This window comes from Emys orbicularis, chromosome 20, assembly GCF_028017835.1.
Source record: "Emys orbicularis isolate rEmyOrb1 chromosome 20, rEmyOrb1.hap1, whole genome shotgun sequence".
Taxonomy (NCBI): Eukaryota; Metazoa; Chordata; order Testudines; family Emydidae; genus Emys; species Emys orbicularis.
The window spans coordinates 15,675,033-15,692,367 of record NC_088702.1 but is presented as its reverse complement, the minus strand read 5'-3'; the positions used below and the strand labels follow the sequence as shown (position 1 = coordinate 15,692,367).

Genomic DNA, 17,335 nt, shown 5'->3' with positions numbered 1-17,335 from the left:
AGTGGAAATGACTCCGCGAGGGCTGGTGTCTGTCCCTCCACGCCCAGCAGCTGGCTTTACCCTGAGGATTCTTCCTTTGCTTCCTTGCTGCAACGTCGTCCTATTGCTGCTGATGCCCGGTGCTGGGATGGGAACGCTCTGGGCCCTGGTGGGCTCTTGGCTAACGCACCTGTCTGAGAAGCTGCCACTCTGCTTTCTGCCTCACCTTCCAGCCCAGTGTCTCACCTGCTCCAAATGTAGTCACTCCTCCTGCCCCCGATAGCAGCTGGGGGATTCAGGCACTTTATTGGGGGGGAGATATCTGCACCCCCACATTCACTCCATCTCCCCCAGCTCCCCTGGGAATCTGGGACCCCCACCCATACGCTTCCTATGGGGTAAGTCCTCCGCTCTTAAGGAGGTAGATTGAGGTGGGGTAGGAAAATGACCATCAATTCTTCAGCTGAATCTGCCACTTCCACCTGTAGCCTGCTATTTCTATAACATACTGGGTGCCCCTCAGCCACCTCTGCACGGGGGATTTTCTCTGCAGCCACTCCTGGAAAAGAGAGCTCTCTAGCATTTCCTCCGATGTAGTACATGGCTCTGATAAGGGATGGGACGTATGTGAAGGATGGAAGAATCCCATGCACTGCTACAGGCTGGGGACTGACTGGCTAAGCAGCAGTTCTGCAGAAAAGGACCTGGGGATTACAGTGGACGAGAAGCTGGATATGAGTCAGCAGTGTGCCCTTGTTGCCAAGAAGGCCGACGGCATATTGGGCTGCATTAATAGAAGCATTGTCAGCAGATCGAGGGAAGTGATTATTCCCCTCTATTTGGCACGGGTAAGGCCACACCTGGAGTATTGCGTCCAGTTTTGGTCCATCTGTCGTCTTCTTCTCCCCCTCTCCTCCTCCCCCCCCCCCCCAAGGGATGTGGACAAATTGGAGAGAGTCCAGTGGAGGGCAATGAAAATGATTAGGGGGGTGGGGCACATGACTTATGAGGAGAGGCTGGGGGAACTGGGGTTATTTAGTCTGCAGAAGAGAAGAGTGAGGGGGAATTTGATAGCAGCCTTCAACTACCTGAAGGAGGGTTCCAAAGAGGATGGAGCTTGGCTGGTCTTAGTGGTGGCAGATGACAGAGCAAGGAGCAATGGTCTCAAGTTGCTGGGGGGGGGGGGCAGGGTCTAGGTTGGATATTAGGAAACACTATTTCACTAGGAGGGTGGTGAAGCACTAGAATGGGTTACTTAGGAAGGTGGTGGAATCTCCATCCTTAGAGGTTTTTAAGGCCCAGCTTGACAAAGCCTTGGCTGGGATGATTTAGTTGGTGTTGGTCCTGCTTTGAGCAGGGGGTTGGACTAGATGTCCTCCTGAGGTCTCTTCCAACCCTAATCTACGATTGTATGATGGCAACAAGACAACAGTGGAAATTGCTCAGGGTCAGCCAGGTTTTAGATTATATTAAAGTCTTTGTACGGATTTGTGTTTCTCAGCCTCTTCACATGGGTGAGCCCTTATTCACATTAAAAAAATTGCACAACCTCCCCAATAACAATAAAAAATGTCTCATTTCTGACCATGCTTAGGGCTGGTCTGCATGCAGAACTTGCATTGGCAAAACTAGATCTCTTGGGCTCTTGTACCATGGGGCACTAGACCCTCAGGGCCACATGAGGACTAGTACATTGGCCCGAGGGCTGCATTACTGACACCTCCCCCCTGCTGCACTTGGCCCCACCCCCACTCCACCTCTTCCATGAGGCCCTGCCCCTGCCCCGCCTCTTCCCTGCCCCCATTCCAACCCCTTCCCTGAAATCCCCACCCCAACTCTGCCCCCTCCCTGCCCCCAGGGGGTGGAGGTGGGGGCTCAGGGCAGGGAGTTGGGGTGTGGGGTGCAGGAGGTGTGAGGTACAGCAGGGGGCAGCAGTGGGTTGGGGTGCAAGAGGAGTGCGGGGTGCAGCAGGGGGCTCAGGGCAGTGGGTTGGGCTGCAGGAGGGGTGCGGGGTGAGGCAGGGGGCTCAGGGCAGGGGGTTCAGGAGGCAGGATCTGGCCCGGCGCATACCAGGGGCAGGGCAGGCTCCCTGCCCTGCCCCGCCCCGCCCCGCCCCGCCCCCATGCTGCTCTGGGAAGAGGCTGGAAGGGGGGTGGAGGGGCTGTTTCTGTTGCTTCAGACACTGCCCCCAGCAGCTCCCATTGGCCACGGTTCCCCGTTCCCGGCCAATGTGAGCTGCTGGGGGCGCTGCCTGAAGCAACAGCAACACACAGCCCCTCCGCCCCCACTTCCCCACGTTCCAGCCTCTTCCTGGAGCGGTGCAGGGCAGGCAGGCAGGGAGCCTGCCCTGCCCCCGGTGCACGGCCGGCCGGAGCCGCTCTAGGTAAACACTGGGGGAGGGCTGGGGGGCTGCGAGGGGCTCGCGGGCTGCAGAAAATAACCACGTGGGCCGCGTGTTTGAGACCCCTGGTCTAGAGCATGACAAGCAACCCCTGGAGTTGTTCTGAATAATCCACGGGTGTTGTCACATCCTGGCAAACGTGTCTCCCCTCTGCCAGCGGGAAGTGGAACACAACGAACGGGTGGCATCTTGCAGCTGATCCCAGCACCTCGGAGGCTCTGCTCCAGAGAGCAGTGGGGAACAGGGAACTCCGGAGCACATGGAAGTTGGTTCTTTTTAAGCTATGATCTAAGCTCTTGTCTACACAGGAAAACTGCACTGGTTTAACTTAAGGCGTTGTCTGAAACAGTCAGTTAAATTGCTGCAGACCTCTCTGGACGCTTCTATTTCAGTTTAAGAGCCACTTATTTTGCTTTAGCTTAAGTCAGGTTTAAGTTAAGTGCACTTAAATAGAACTAAGGCCTAGTCTACACAGTAAAGTTATAGTGGCAGGGGTGTGACGCCTCCTACCCCAGCAACATAGTGATGTTGACAAAAACCCTGGTGTAAATGCAGCTACATCCTGCAGGGAGGTGGCCTTTCTACACTAGAAAGTGAGGTTGATGTAAGCCACCGTGCACCAACCCTAGCTGTGTGTGTCTAGGCTCAAACTGTCTCCTGCTTCCATGAAGTACCCCAATAAGGCAATACTGGAAAACCACCTTCCCTACTGGTATTGCACTGTGGTCGACCTATAGCAGTAGGAGAGCTGACCCTTACAGTCCTCCAGCAGCTGTCCCACAATACCAAACAGTGGCTGCTCTGGTCACAATTGTGAACTCCGTGACCCAGCCTCCAGAGACTGGAAACAACTTCCCCTCCCCCCGTCCTTTTAAAACCCCCCACATATTTTTGAAATGCCTTTTCCTGATTGCGCAGCTGGGCGAGCACACCTAGCAGCTCGCCTTTGTTGCGTGCAATTGCCCAATCAAGTATGCTGGCTACATGCTCCAAATGCACTCTGATCTAGAGTAGACTGGAGCTATTGGAGCTCCTGGGCCTGGGGGGAGAAGAGGCTGTGGATCTCTATGAAGATTGCCTGGGGGAATGCAGCCAGAGGGGTACAACGGGGATCAGTAGAGGTGCCGGATGGAAGCAAAGGAACTGCAGTGGGCAGACCCCGCGCCCAGGGAGGCCAACAATTGACCTGGTGCTGAGCCACAGACCTGCAGCTTTTACACTGAGCTGCCTGCTCTATATGCAACCACCGTAAATACCTCAGAGGAGCCTGAGCCAGACCCCCGCTGTGGGAGGAAGAGGGGGAGACCCAGTGGCAGGGCAGCTTTGCTGTGAGCCAGCACCTGTTTGAGATGCTGCCACAGTCTAGCCAGTCCCACCAGGCAAGCATGGACGAGCCTGCTGAAGGGGAAGAACCTTGCGTAAGTGCGTGCATGCATTTCCCCTGGCAATGTTTCAAGACACAGGTATCAACTTTTCATCATTTGACTTGTCTGAGAAGAGGAAGAGGTACAACACACAGAGAGAGTTGGCATCAGCGTTTCCTTCTGCTGGGTTAGGGGAGGCAGGGGAGGGGTTGTTTATGTACACAGGGATGTCCTATGTAGCCTCTTGAGAGATCTCAATGAAACTTTCACGGAGGTACTCTGTGATCCTCTCCCACAGGTTTCTAGGGTAGCAGCCTTATTTCTTCCTCTGCAGTACAACACTTTCCCATGCCACTTGACCATGAATTCAGCTGGCACCATTGCACCAACCAGGCTAGTGACACATAAACCCTGGCAGTTTTGGGACACCAGCAGCAGCTGTGCTCTGCGCCTTCGTGAGCAAGCTAGCAGCTAAAATCACCACTGCCTGTGGAAAACCGTGCCAAGTTTCTGTGCAGAAATAGGGACCAAAATATTATTGTTTCATACAGCCAAAAATCGTACTGGCCTCTTCCTTTTCCCTGCGCCCGGCCCCTGGCAGGCTGTACTCGCCGTGGCAGGGACTGGAGCGAGGAACTCCAAAGCTAATCATCACAATCAGCGCCATGTCTTAGTACAACATTTGATGGGAATAAGGGAGGGGAGTTTTGAAACTTGCACTTTCTGCTGTGATTGTAACTACCGTAGTAGAAAGAGAGCCTGAAGCACGGGCCTAGTGCAAGACCTGAGGCCTGAACCAAAATCAGCAAAAGTTACGCTATGAGCAAAAGTCAGGCCCCGTCAAAAGCAGGCGCTTGCCTGCAAATCAGAGTCTGACAGCACAGAGAGAGGACAGTGGTTCTCAAACTGGGGATCAGGACCTGTCAGGGGGTCACAAGGTTATTACATGGGGGGTCGCGAGCTGCCAGCCTCCACCCCAAACCCCGCTTTGCCGCCAGCATTTATAATGGTGTTAAATATATAATTTATATGGGGGGGTCGCACTCAGAGGGTTGCTATGTGAAAGGTATCACCAGTACAAAAGTTTGAGAACCACTGGGCTAGAATTCAGAGTAGCAGCCGTGTTAGTCTGTATCCGCAAAAAGAACAGGAGTACTTGTGGCACCTTAGAGACTAACAAATTTATGCATCCGAAGAAGTGGGTTGTAGCCCACGAAAGCTTATGCTCTAATAAATTTGTTAGTCTCTAAGGTGCCACAAGTACTCCTGTTCTTTTCACTGGGTTAGAAGATACACACAATAAACAAACAGGCACGCATGCACGCACGCAAGCTCTGAAGTGCGTGCGCATCTGAACGTACTGATGAATCTCATGCCCACCACGTACACATTTCAAGCTGTTAGCAGATAATGGTTTAAAGATTTGACACACTAAAATGGGAAGAAAATGAAAATCTGTATGAGAATACGTTTCAGAACACAAGGAAGTATTTGAAAGTTTAAAAAAAAAGAAAAACAGGAGAAAAGGATGAATTTGAGTGTATGTGCTGCAAATTGTGTGGCCCAATTATTAAATGTACAGTAAAAACGGTGCTATCTGGCCCTGTACCAACTGGAAAGCCCTTTAAACCGGCATTTCAAATTTTCATAGAAAGTCCGGTTTATGCTCTGGTTGATGCAGGGCCGGTAGGCTCCCTACTTGGCTCCGTGTGGCTCCCTGGAAACGGCCATCTGTCCCTGCTGCTCCTAGGCAGAGGCATGACTAGGCGGCTCTGCACGCTGCCTCTGCCCACAGGTGCCGCTCCTGCAACTCCCATTGGCCGGGAACCGTGGCCAATGGGAGCTGCGGAGCCAGCGCTCAAGCTGGGGCAGGGGCAGCGTGCAGACCCGCTTGCAGCATGTCCACCTAGGAGCAGCAAGGACAGGTCACTGCTTGCAGGAAGCCGCCCAAGCTGATCGCCCCCCCCAGATCCGGCACCCCAAAATCCCTCCCACGCCCCTAGCTCCCTCCCACACCCAAACTCCCTCCCAGAGTCTGCATCCTGCACCTCCTCCCGTGCCCTAACCCCCAGCCCTGCACTCCCCTCCCGCACCCAAACTCCGTCCCTTTTAGTTAACCGGAATTTTTCACTTACTGGCATCCCCCATACTCCCAACATGCCGGATAAAAAAGATTTTACTGTAAATATTTATAGGCTAATAGTTCTAAGTCTACAACAGTAAACTCTTTATTCAAATGATAACTTTTATTTGGGGATCAGAGATATATTATTTTCTTAAACTCAGAGGTGGCCTTGTGCTTTAGTTCTGCAGCAAACCACATCGATTAATGGAATTGAAAGCATTAATTTACTGAATACTCCCCCCCCATCTTTCAGACCACCAAAATAAACTCCGATATTTACCCATAAAAATTATTAGAAGTTTTTTTTTGTTATTGTTGTGGTAATAAACACTGATCAATTCCCAGGAAAAAATAAATAAAAACTGAAAACGAAGGGCCCTCGTCCACCAGTGATAACAATGTCCACAGTACCCGGGAGGTGAGCCCCATTGTCCCCCTCACCACAAGTAATATTGTAGCAATCAACACACCTTGTAGGGACACACAGAGTAACAGAGAAGAAAAACAGTGTCTGATTTTTTGCAACCGCTGACTCCCTCCACCTTTCTCTGAATCAGGCTGACTGGAGCTGGCTAATGGAAACCAATGGGCCCAGTCCTATTTAACATATTCATAAACGATCGGGAAAAAGGGGTAAACAGTGAGGTGGCAAAATTTGCAGATGATACAAAACTACTCAAGATAGTTAAGTCCCAGGCAGACTGCAAAGAGCTACAAAAGGATCTCACAAAACTGGGTGACTGGGCAGCAAAATGGCAGATGAAATTTAATGTTGATAAATGCAAAGTAATGCACATTGGAAAACATAGTCCTAACTATACATATACAATGGTGGGGTCTAAATTAGCTGTTACCACTCAAGAACGAGATCTTGGCGTCATTGTGGATAGTTCTCTGAAATCATCCACTCAATGTGCAGTGGCAGTCAAAAAAGCAAACAGAATGTTGGGAATCATCAAGAAAGGGATAGATAATAAGACAGAAAATATCATATTGCCTCTATATAAATCCCTGGTTCACCCACAGGTTGAATACTGCATGCAGATGTGGTTGACCCATCTCAAAAAAGTTATATTGCAATTGGAAAAGGTTCAGAAAAGGGCAACAAGAATGATTAGGGGTATAGACCTGAATGAGGAGAGATTAATAAGAATGGGACATTTTAGCTTGGAAAAGAGGCGACTAAGGGGGGATATGATAGAGGTCTATAAAATCATGAGTGGTATAGAGAAAGTAAATAAGGAAGTGTTATTTACTCCTTCTCATAATACAAGAACAAGGGGGCACCAAATGAAATTAGTAGGTAGCAAACAAACACAAGAAAGTATTTTTTTCACGCAACGCACTGTCAACCTCTGGAACTCCTTGCCAGAGGGTGTTGTGAAGGCCAATACTATAACAGGGTTCAAAAGGGAGCTAGATAGATTCATGGAAGATAGGTCCATCAATGGCTACTAGCCAGGATGGGCAGGAATGGTGTCCCTAGCCTCTGTTTGCCAGAAGCTGGGATTGGGTGACAGGGCATGGATCACTTGATGATAACCTGTCTGTTCATTGCCTTTGGGGCACCTGCCATTGGCCACTGTCGGAAGACAGGATACTGGGCTTGATGGACCTTTGGTCTGACCCAGTATGGCTGTTCTTATGTTCTTAACCTGCCAATTTATTCCTCCATGCCTATAAAGTCTGCCCATAAATCTGTGACCTGATTGCAATGGTCTATATAGCATCTGTGCATATGACGTACTTCATATGTTACGTTACATGATGATGGTTCAGCAGGATCAAAATGTTTCGAGGTCACCGAATGGAATGTGTTTGGACTTTCTGTTCTGCGGATAACATTTCCCAAAAATCAGGATTCCCCTGGGGGAGGGAAATGCTGTTTCTCCTGCTCTCCTGGTGAAACTGTTGCTGCCACCTGGAACTTCAGTTTGCACTGCCTGGCTCAGACCCGCTCATGTGGCCCTGAATAGAGACAGGGCCAGAGCCTGAGGGGGGGAGCCTTTCCCCAGCACCCAGCCTCAGGCCGCCCTGTCATACTAAGACCAGGCGGCAGGGTGGGGTGCTGGGCCACAAGGGGCAGGGCGTGGGGCTGGGCTTGGGAAGGGGGTAGGGTGACCAGATGTCCCGATTTTATAGGGACAGTCCTGATTTGGGGGGCTTTTTCTTATATAGGGACCTATTACCCCCTACCCCCTGACACGATTTTTCACACGTGGTATCTGGTCATCCTAGAAGGGGGTACCATGGGGTGGGGACTGAGCTGGGCCAGGCCACAGGGTTTGGGAGGAAGGCTGGCTGGCTTGGGTGATGCAGGAGGGAGACATGACCTGGCCAGACGGGTTCCTGGCCACAGGGAAGGTGTGTGTGGGGCTCAGCCTGGGTGCAGGGACTGGGGGGTCGGGTGGGGGGGACCTTGGGCCACAGGGAGGTGCAGGAAGGGGGTGAGCTAGGCCGTAGGGAGGAGGCTGGGTGCAGGACACGGGTGGGGGGTGAGCTGGGCTGGGGGCAGGGCGGGGGGGCAGGTTTCTCCCAGCAGCCTCTCTGATTTGGGGGAGCCTCAGTCCCTGGGTGCAGCCCCGCCCCCATCAGCGCCGAGCGGGGGTCGCGTTCTTTGGGCCAATCGAGCAGAGTGTGGCCTCCGTCACCATGGCAACCAGAGAGTCCTGGCGGGGGGGAGGGGAGGGCCTTGCGGCGGGGACTAAGTTCACGGGGGCGAGGTTAAGGGCCCCCACCGGTAGCCAATTAGGGCGGAGCTGTAGGTGTGAGACAGTCAGGGCACAGGGTTGACTATATTATTGGTTGACGACACCGTACCGGCATCCAATCAGCACTTGGGGGCGGGGTGCACGGGGCGGTGGGCGTGGGCCGGGAGCCAATGGGGGCACAGAGGGCGGGGCCTCACCTGGGGAAAGGGTGGGGCCTCACCTGCGGGCGATGAGCGGGGCCGGGTGGGGCTCAGTCAGGCAGCGGCGGGCGGCATCGCGCAGAGCTCTGTGGGTAGCTGGGTGCGCGGCGATGGCTGGGCCCGGGGCCGGCTCCACTTACTGCTCCTCAGCGTCAGCTCCTGTGAGTGCCGCGCCGGGGCGGGGGGGGCGGTCAGACCGAGGGGGCGCGGGGCAGTGAGGCGGGCGAGGGGAACGGTAGGGGCAGTGAGGCAAGCAGGCGGGGGGAGGGGAGGGTAGAGGAAGGGGGGGTAGGGGCAGTGAGGTGGGTGGGGGGAGGGTAGAGGAAGGGGGTAGGGGCAGTGAGGTGGGTGGGGGGAGGGTACAGGAAGGGGGGGTAGGGGCAGTGAGGCGGGCAGGGGGGAGGGTACAGGAAGGGGGGGTAGGGGCAGTGAGGTGGGTGGGGGGAGGGTACAGGAAGGGGGGGTAGGGACAGTGAGGCGGGTGGGGGGAGGGTACAGGAAGGGGGGGTAGGGGCAGTGAGGCGGGCGGGGGGAGGGTACAGGAAGGGGGGGTAGGGGCAGTGAGGCGGGCAGGGGGGAGGGTAGAGGAGGGGGAGTAGGGGCAGTGAGGCGGGCAGGGGGGAGGGTAGAGGAAGGGAGTAGGGGCAGTGAGGCGGGCAGGGGGGAGGGTAGAGGAGGGGGAGTAGGGGCAGTGAGGTGGGTGGGGGGAGGGTACAGGAAGGGGGGGTAGGGGCAGTGAGGCGGGCAGGGGGGAGGGTAGAGGAGGGGGAGTAGGGGCAGTGAGGCGGGCAGGGGGGAGGGTAGAGGAGGGGGAGTAGGGGCAGTGAGGTGCGTGGGGGGAGGGTACAGGAAGGGGGTGGGGCAGTGGGGCGGGGGGGAGGTTACAGGAAGGCGGGGTAGGGGCAGTGAGGCGGGTGGGGGGAGGGTACAGGAAGGGGCCAGGGGCAGTGTGGCGGGCAGGGGGGAGGGTAGAGGAAGGGAGTAGGGGCAGTGAGGCGGGTGGGGGGAGGGTAGAGGAAGGCGGGGTAGGGGCAGTGAGGTGGGTGGGGGGAGGGTACAGGAAGGGGCCAGGGGCAGTGAGGCGGTCAGGGGGGAGGGTACAGGAAGGGGCCAGGGGCAGTGAGGCGGGCAGGGGGGAGGGTAGAGGAAGGGAGTAGGGGCAGTGAGGCGGGTGGGCGGAGGGTAGAGGAGGGGGAGTAGGGGCAGTGAGGCGGGTGGGGGGAGGGTACAGGAAGGGGCCGGGGCAGTGCAGCGGGCAGGGGGGAGGGTAGAGGAAGGGGGGGTAGGGGCAGTGAGGTGGGTGGGGGGAGGGTAGAGGAAGGGGGGGTAGGGGCAGTGCGGCGAGCGGGGGGAGGGTAGAGGAAGGGGGTAGGGGCAGTGCGGTGGGCGGGGGGGAGGGTACAGGAAGGGGGGGTAGGGGCAGTGAGGTGGGCGGGGGGAGGGTACAGGAAGGGGGGGTAGGGGCAGTGAGGTGGGCAGGGGGGAGGGTAGAGGAAGGGGGTTTAGGGGCAGTGTGGCGGGCAGGGGGGAGGGTAGAGGAGGGGGAGTAGAGGCAGTGCGGCGGGCTGGGGGGAGGGTACAGGAAGGGGCCAGGGGCAGTGAGGCGGGCAGGGGGGAGGGTACAGGAAGGGGTCAGGGGCAGTGAGGCGGGCGCGGGGAGGGTACAGGAAGGGGCCAGGGGCAGTGCGGCGGGCAGGGGGGAGGGTAGAGGAAGGGAGTAGGGGCAGTGAGGCGGGTGGGGGGAGGGTAGAGGAAGGCGGGGTAGGGGCAGTGAGGTGGGTGGGGGGAGGGTAGGGGAAGGGGCCAGGGGTAGTGAGGCGGTCAGGGGGGAGGGTAGAGGAAGGGGGGGTAGGGGCAGTGAGGTGGGCGGGGTGAGGGTAGAGGAAGGGGGTAGGGGCAGTGCGGTGGGCAGGGGGGAGGGTACAGGAAGGGGGGTAGGGGCAGTGAGGTGGGCGGGGGGGAGGGTACAGGAAGGGGGGGTAGGGGCAGTGAGGTGGGCGGGGGGAGGGTACAGGAAGGGGGGGTAGGGGCAGTGAGGTGGGCAGGGGGGAGGGTAGAGGAAGGGGGTTTAGGGGCAGTGTGGCGGGCAGGGGGGAGGGTAGAGGAGGGGGAGTAGGGGCAGTGAGGCGGGTGGGGGGAGGGTACAGGAAGGGGCCAGGGGCAGTGCGGCGGGCAGGGGGGAGGGTAGAGGAAGGGAGTAGGGGCAGTGAGGCGGGTGGGGGGAGGGTAGAGGAAGGGGGGGTAGGGGCAGTGAGGTGGGTGGGGGGAGGGTACAGGAAGGGGCCAGGGGCAGTGAGGCGGGCAGGGGGGAGGGTAGAGGAAGGGAGTAGGGGCAGTGAGGTGGGTGGGGGGAGGGTAGAGGAGCGGTGAGGCGGGTAGGGGCAGTGGGGCGGGGGGAGGGTAGAGGAGGGGGAGTAGGGGCAGTGAGGCGGGTGGGGGGAGGGTACAGGAAGGGAGTGGGGCGGGGGGGAGGTTACAGGAAGGCGGGGTAGGGGCAGTGAGGTGGGTGGGGGGAGGGTAGAGGAAGGGGGTGTAGGGGCAGTGCGGCGGGCAGGGGGGAGGGTAGAGGAGGGGGAGTAGGGGCAGTGAGGCGGGTGGGGAGAGGGTACAGGAAGGGGCCAGGGGAGTGCGGCGGGCAGGGGGGAGGGTACAGGAAGGGGGCCGGGGCAGGAGGCAGTTCAGGAGCTTCACTTTTCATCCCGCTGGGTGTGTCTGCCTGGCATGATCCTGGTGGTGATGGTACATGAAGCTGTGTCTGTCTCTCTCTGAGGTGTTGGGACCCCAGTACCCTGGGGCTGCCCATGGCTCCTTTGCTCCCGGGTCTCGCTCCTTGCTTCGCAGATGGTTCGTTTTGTTGCTGAGTCTCCTTTTCTCAGCTGAGTCCCCACCCTGCATTGGCCCCTATTGCCTTTGGGGTTTGAGGATTGTGCTAAACATTTGGTGCTTTGAGTTCGAATCTCTGTAAAGCCCTCGCCAGGGCCCTTCTGGGCAGATTAAAGGCCTGGGAGGGTGGAGGTGGATTTTAGCGATGCTTTATTCTGAATTTTTGCTTGGTCTGAAATGGGGGAAGAAGTTTCTTTCCTTGTGAGTTAAACACCGTTTGTAAAATGCTGATGATTCCTTATCCGAGGCATGCAGAGGGGCCTGTGCAGCCATACTGATTGCAGGAGGCTCTATTTTCACAGTGCTCACGGTTGGAGACCCAGTTAAGTCACAAATCCTAGATGCTGCTAAACAAATCTCGTTTCCTGTATTAACAAGAACACCTCAAACTCAGGAAAATGGAAGCACTCTAGAAATCCAGTTCGGTTTTCACCATTGAGGTTATTCACTTCTTGCACTTAAACAATGAAAACTAGTTGTATTTTTTTGGGTAGCCTGTCTGTCATTGTTCCAGTGTTTTCAGGCACTTTGAATGTTTGGCTTGCAAATATTGCTGGGAAAGCTTTGTTTATTTAAAGCTATTGTTCCCTTTGTGCTGCTTTTATGATGTGTAAGAGCAGCCCAAATGTTGTAAAGTTTCATTTGCTTTCTGTAACTTTACAATTAGGAATATCAAGTCTTGTTGGTCCCTGTCCTTGCTGGAGGATGAGAGAACTAGAGTCTTTTCAACCCCAAAGGGTGTATGAATCTTCTAGAAAGAGCTATTCACCCAAATCTATCAGGATTTGCTTTAAATAGGTGTTAACTAATTTTGAAAGTTCTCAAGCTATTAGAGGTGGGCCAGACAGAAAATTGGGGAGCTGTGCCCCCCCCCCCCCCCTCACCGTGAGGCCCGACCTCCAGCCAGGTCTGAAACTGGAGCTGGGCAGTGTGGGGCACTTGCTGCTTGCAGCTGGCAGGAGCTGCCTGGGTGTGGGGACCTGGCTCCAGGGCCAGCAGAATCCTTGGATAGCAGTGATTGTGGGGGGGCAGGGTCCAGGAGCCCAGGTCGGAGTGAGTCAGTCTAGACCACTATGGAGAGCTCCAGCCCTTCACCTACCCTGGGCATCGTTTCCCAGCTAGTGGGGACACAGGCTGGGGGGCTAGTCTTAGGCCCCGTGCTTGGCCTTAATTCTCCAATGCTGCTGGAGCTGGATGCCCGGCCAGCAGCCTCTGCTCTGCCTTCAGAGCTAGGTGGCCGGAGAACGGCAGCTGGTGGGGTGGGGAGAGAGGGCTAAGGCAAATTTTGGGGTGGCTATAGGCCCTGCAAGGCTCCCCCCTCCCCTGAAGTGCTGCTCCTGGTCTAGGATGGAATTGGCAGAGAGGAATTCCAGCCAGGGATTGTAGATCATGTATTCAATAAGATTAGAGATAAAAGGGGGAGAGGCAATGGTATGGTAATGGAGGGAGAAGGGTGGGCGTTTTAGTGGGAGGAAAGAGCCGGAGAAGAGTAAGGGAGGGTATGAGACTGGGTGTGAGGCATGTGGGATGGAGTCAGTGAGGCAAGTGGAGGGGCTGGAGAAGGAAAGAAGATAAAAAACTTCTGTCTGTGGTCAGGGAGAAGGAGGCGAGAGTTGTGAGGTGGGAGGGGAAGGTAAAGAAAGGGCGAGCAGATGGGAGAGGGAAGGTCATGTCAGGTTTTTGTTTTTTCCTGGGAAGAAATTGATAAGATCCCGTGTCAAGAGAGAAGCCGAGATGCAGGAGGAGAGGAAGGTTTGAGGATTGAGGGCTACACTGCTGGGGAAAAAAGTGTATTCTTAATTCAGGTTCACTAATTTGGGTTTAAATAATAATGAAGACACAGTAACCTGTCTTTTAGCTCGGGTTAGCAGTGCAAGTTCATCTTGCCCTATAGACTTTAACTCCAGATGCTAACACATGCTGTGTAGCTGTGTTTTCACTGCTATTTTATCCTAAGTTAGCTAACCTGAGTTAAGAATACACCTCTAGTTTGCAGTGTAGACATACCCAAAAATGGTGAAAAGGCAGTTGGGATTGGAGGCATGGGATTCATTTAAGATGGAGTAGCAGAGTGGTTCATGTAGGAAGATGGTAGAACAGGAGAGAATGAATTTGTAGTGCATGCAATTAGCCTGGTCATAGCGGTTTTGCCAGGAACACACCACAATGCAACAACAGGAGTGGAGGAAGCAGATGTTGGGGGTGAGCATGGGGGGAGGGGGAAGGGGAAGCTGGCAGGGCGGACCTTCAGATGGAAGGGGGTGAAAAATGTCAAGGGTGGATAAGTGAAGAATGGAGGGAATCAACAACCATTCCAGAGAAGAGGGATGAGACATCACCAAGTTAATGAACTGGAAGTTATGGGAAACAGTTTCCTTTCAATAGCTCTGGTTGATGTCAAAATCTGGTTAATTCTTTAGTGAGTCAGTGAATTTGTTCAGCAAAAGCTCTAATCTCTCATGTTTAAAAAAAAAAAAAAAAAAAAAAAAAGCAAAAATACAAAACCCATTATTAAAACACAAATCAATTCAGGCCTTTTTTGTGCATTGTTTCTTCTTTACAATCAAACACATTTTCCCCTTTTGCTGGTCACTTAAAAAACATTAAACCCTGCCCGTTTCCATTGAATTTCTAAAAATCAATGGAAATTTGTGATTTTAGTTTTTAAAACTTTTTAAAGAAATACAAACAAACCATTTGTGCTTGTTTAATTTCTGGGTCAAAGCTGACCTGCCAACATCCTTTTTAAGGTAGCCTCTCTTTCCATTAAAAAAAATCTTGCTTTTCAGTCTTAAGTAATGCATGTTACATGTGTGTAAATTTGACTTTGAATGCATGTGTAGCTCCTGCAATCAGGGTTTGGCTTTTGCCCCCCTTTTTTACTTCCAGGTGGTCGTCTTGATGAAGTCAGACAAATTGACCACTTCTGTGTTCCAAAACCTCCCAGTTCCTTTTAACCATCCATCTTGATTAAATCATGGGGGTTTGTCTCCTTTGCACATGATGCAGGTTTAATGACATTCTTATGATGTATGAGCACTGGCTCCTCCTCTGCATTAATTACATGCTAGTGTTAATGGGTTAGTAATAAACCTGCATGTCTGCTTTTCCCATTACTCGTGAGAAGAAATCCTCATCTAAATTTGCAGTCACTGCCTTATGTCTTTTAAATCCATCCTTAGTCTATCTTTGTGAAACCTATTTATCACTACCATGTGATGACACTAGACTAGTGATCACTCGTGAGTACTAAGATCATTGTTACAACTAACCTAACATCCCTTCTTCCTCCCTCCTGTCTGTTCCCAAGTCAAATCTTTTGTCTTAGACTGTGAGCCTTCTGGGTAAATTTGTACCTTGCCTAGGACAATGGGGCCCTAATTCCTGATAGAGGTGCTTATAACAAATGCAGATTGCAGAAGGCTCCAGTCTGTCCACACAAAGAATCAATACTAATGTAAAGTTGGCTCCAAATTAAGGTGTTTCTTTAAGTGGGTTAAAAAGCACGTAGTCATTTTTCCTGTTTTCCTATAAAATGTATTTACAGATTTAATCTCTAAAACATTAGTAATAAGGGCAATATGCTTGACTGTTAATGGTAGAGGTATCCGCACGGGTTGTCTCAATAGTGCAGACAGAGGGCGGGAGTTTCAAAAGGATGTAAGAACCTCTGGAGAAACTGGTGGTCTAGTCTAAGTCTTGATGGGATCCTGTTAGGACCGAGATCTTGCCTTTTGCTCCCTGAGCCTTTAAAATCCCCAGCGGGAGCATAACTCTTTCATAAACCTGAACTTCTCATCTGTGGGGGATGTAGTGACACGGTGATTGCTGACCCAGATGTTGGAGGGGAAATCTCCTTTGGAAGTGCAAAGATCTCAGTAATTAGTCTCATGCAGGGTAGAAGGATAGCTTATTGGATAAGGCACTGAACTAGGCATCAGGAGACTTGGGTCAGTTTCTTACTCTGCCACAGGCTTCTGGTGTGACCTTGGCAAATCACTTAATCTACCATGTGCCTCAATTCACCATCTGTAAAATGAGGATAATACTTATCTACCTTCACGGCAGTGTGAGGTTAAAATCCATTGGTGGTTGTGAGGAGCTCAGCTATAACTACCTAGATCTGCTTTTGCTCTATGGGATGTTGGTGTTCCGGGGTGTGGATTTTGGGGGGAAATTTTTTTTTATAGTGAATCTGGGTTCATCATACATAAAAACAAACCTCTGTAGCTCAGATTGGAGAAATGAGCACCACACTGCTGCCTCTAGTGCCTGGGTGGAAACGATGTGGCGGAGAGGCAATCCTAAATCCCAGTTTGCCTTTGGAAATTGTAAACTCAGTTATATCTCACTTCTGCATGAGACCTCTGAAGAGATTACTGAGGCCGATTACCATGATGTGAGAGAGCCCCATAAACGCCCTATTCCGCATCTAGGCATGCATGCAGCCCTAACCCTCCTCGCTCCAAGAGCCTGCACCAAACAACTTCCTTCCCAAAATAAAAGCCGCTTACAGGGCACCACCTTTGGCATTTGTCCTTCCCCAAGCACTGTCCACTGCGACTGGCTACCTTCCTCCTGGCTTGAGAACAGCTCCTGGCTGCATGCATCTAGGGATGCTGGGCTGTCTCCCTCCTCCTCAGCACCCTCGTTCCCGCTTTCCTCCTCCTCTTGCCTTGTTGAACTGGGCTCTGCAGTGTCAAAGTGGAGGTGGGGTCGCCCCCAAGTATCGCGTCCAGCTCTTTGTAGAAACGGCAGGTCGCGGGGGCAGAACCGGAGCGGTAGTTTGCCTTGCGCGCTTTGCAGTACGCATTCTGCAGCTCCTTCACTTTAACCCTGCACTGCAGTGCGTCCCGGTCATGTCCCCTTTCCATCATGTCCCTTGATTTCTGCCCGAAGGTACACCTCTACCTCGATATAACGCTGTCCTCGGGAGCCAAAAAATCTTACTATGTTATAGGTGAAACCGCGTTATATCGAACTTGCTTTAAGCCGCCGGAGTGCGCAGCCCCGCTCCCCCGGACCACTGCTTTACCGCGTTGTATCCGAATTCGTGTTATATTGGGTCGCGTTATATCAGGGTAGAGGTGTATCATAATTCCTACGGCTGGAGCGCAGCTGGGACTGGACAGCTTGCTCCCCCGAAACACTGAAGTCCAGCACCTCGCCATTGCTCCATACTGGGGATCGCCTGGCGCGTGGAGGCATGGTCACCTGGAAAGATTCGTTGAGAGCACTCCACACCTTGCTGTGCAAACAGGAAGGGGATTTTCAAAATTCCCAGAGAATTTAAAGGGCAGGGTCTGACGGTTGGTCACCTGAGGGCAGGGCAGTAGAGTTCAAAGTGATGACCAGAGTGGCTAGAACAGGCATTGTGGGACACTTCTGGAGGCTGATCAGGGCGTCAACACTGGCGCTGCGGCACTCCAGCCGGGGCGCAGCAAGCGTTATGCTTCTCGGGGAGGTGGATTACCAGGAGCGCTCCAGCCACGGAGTCTGGGTGCGCTACGTGCCTTGCCAGTGTGGACGCATCATGAGTTAGGGTGCCTGGGGCTGCTTTAATGTGCTCTAACTTGCAAGTGTAGCCAAGCCCTTAGTAAACAGCACCTCTTTACAAAGCAAGCAGGCTTGGCTGAAGTGGCTGGGCAATTCTTTCTTGTGCACTGAGTGAC

General features: G+C 53.7%; 1 protein-coding gene across 1 annotated transcript in view; it reads left to right on the top strand.

Annotated features, from left to right (window-relative positions):
* Window positions 1–8,863: 8,863 nt before the first annotated feature.
* The window catches only part of LOC135892780 (junctional adhesion molecule A-like), a 92,200-nt gene continuing 83,728 nt past the window's right edge, over window positions 8,864–17,335 (top strand). The window contains exon 1 of the mRNA XM_065420578.1: window positions 8,864–8,941. The gene's annotated coding sequence lies outside the window, so the exon portion shown is untranslated. The remainder of the gene's footprint in view (window positions 8,942–17,335) is intronic.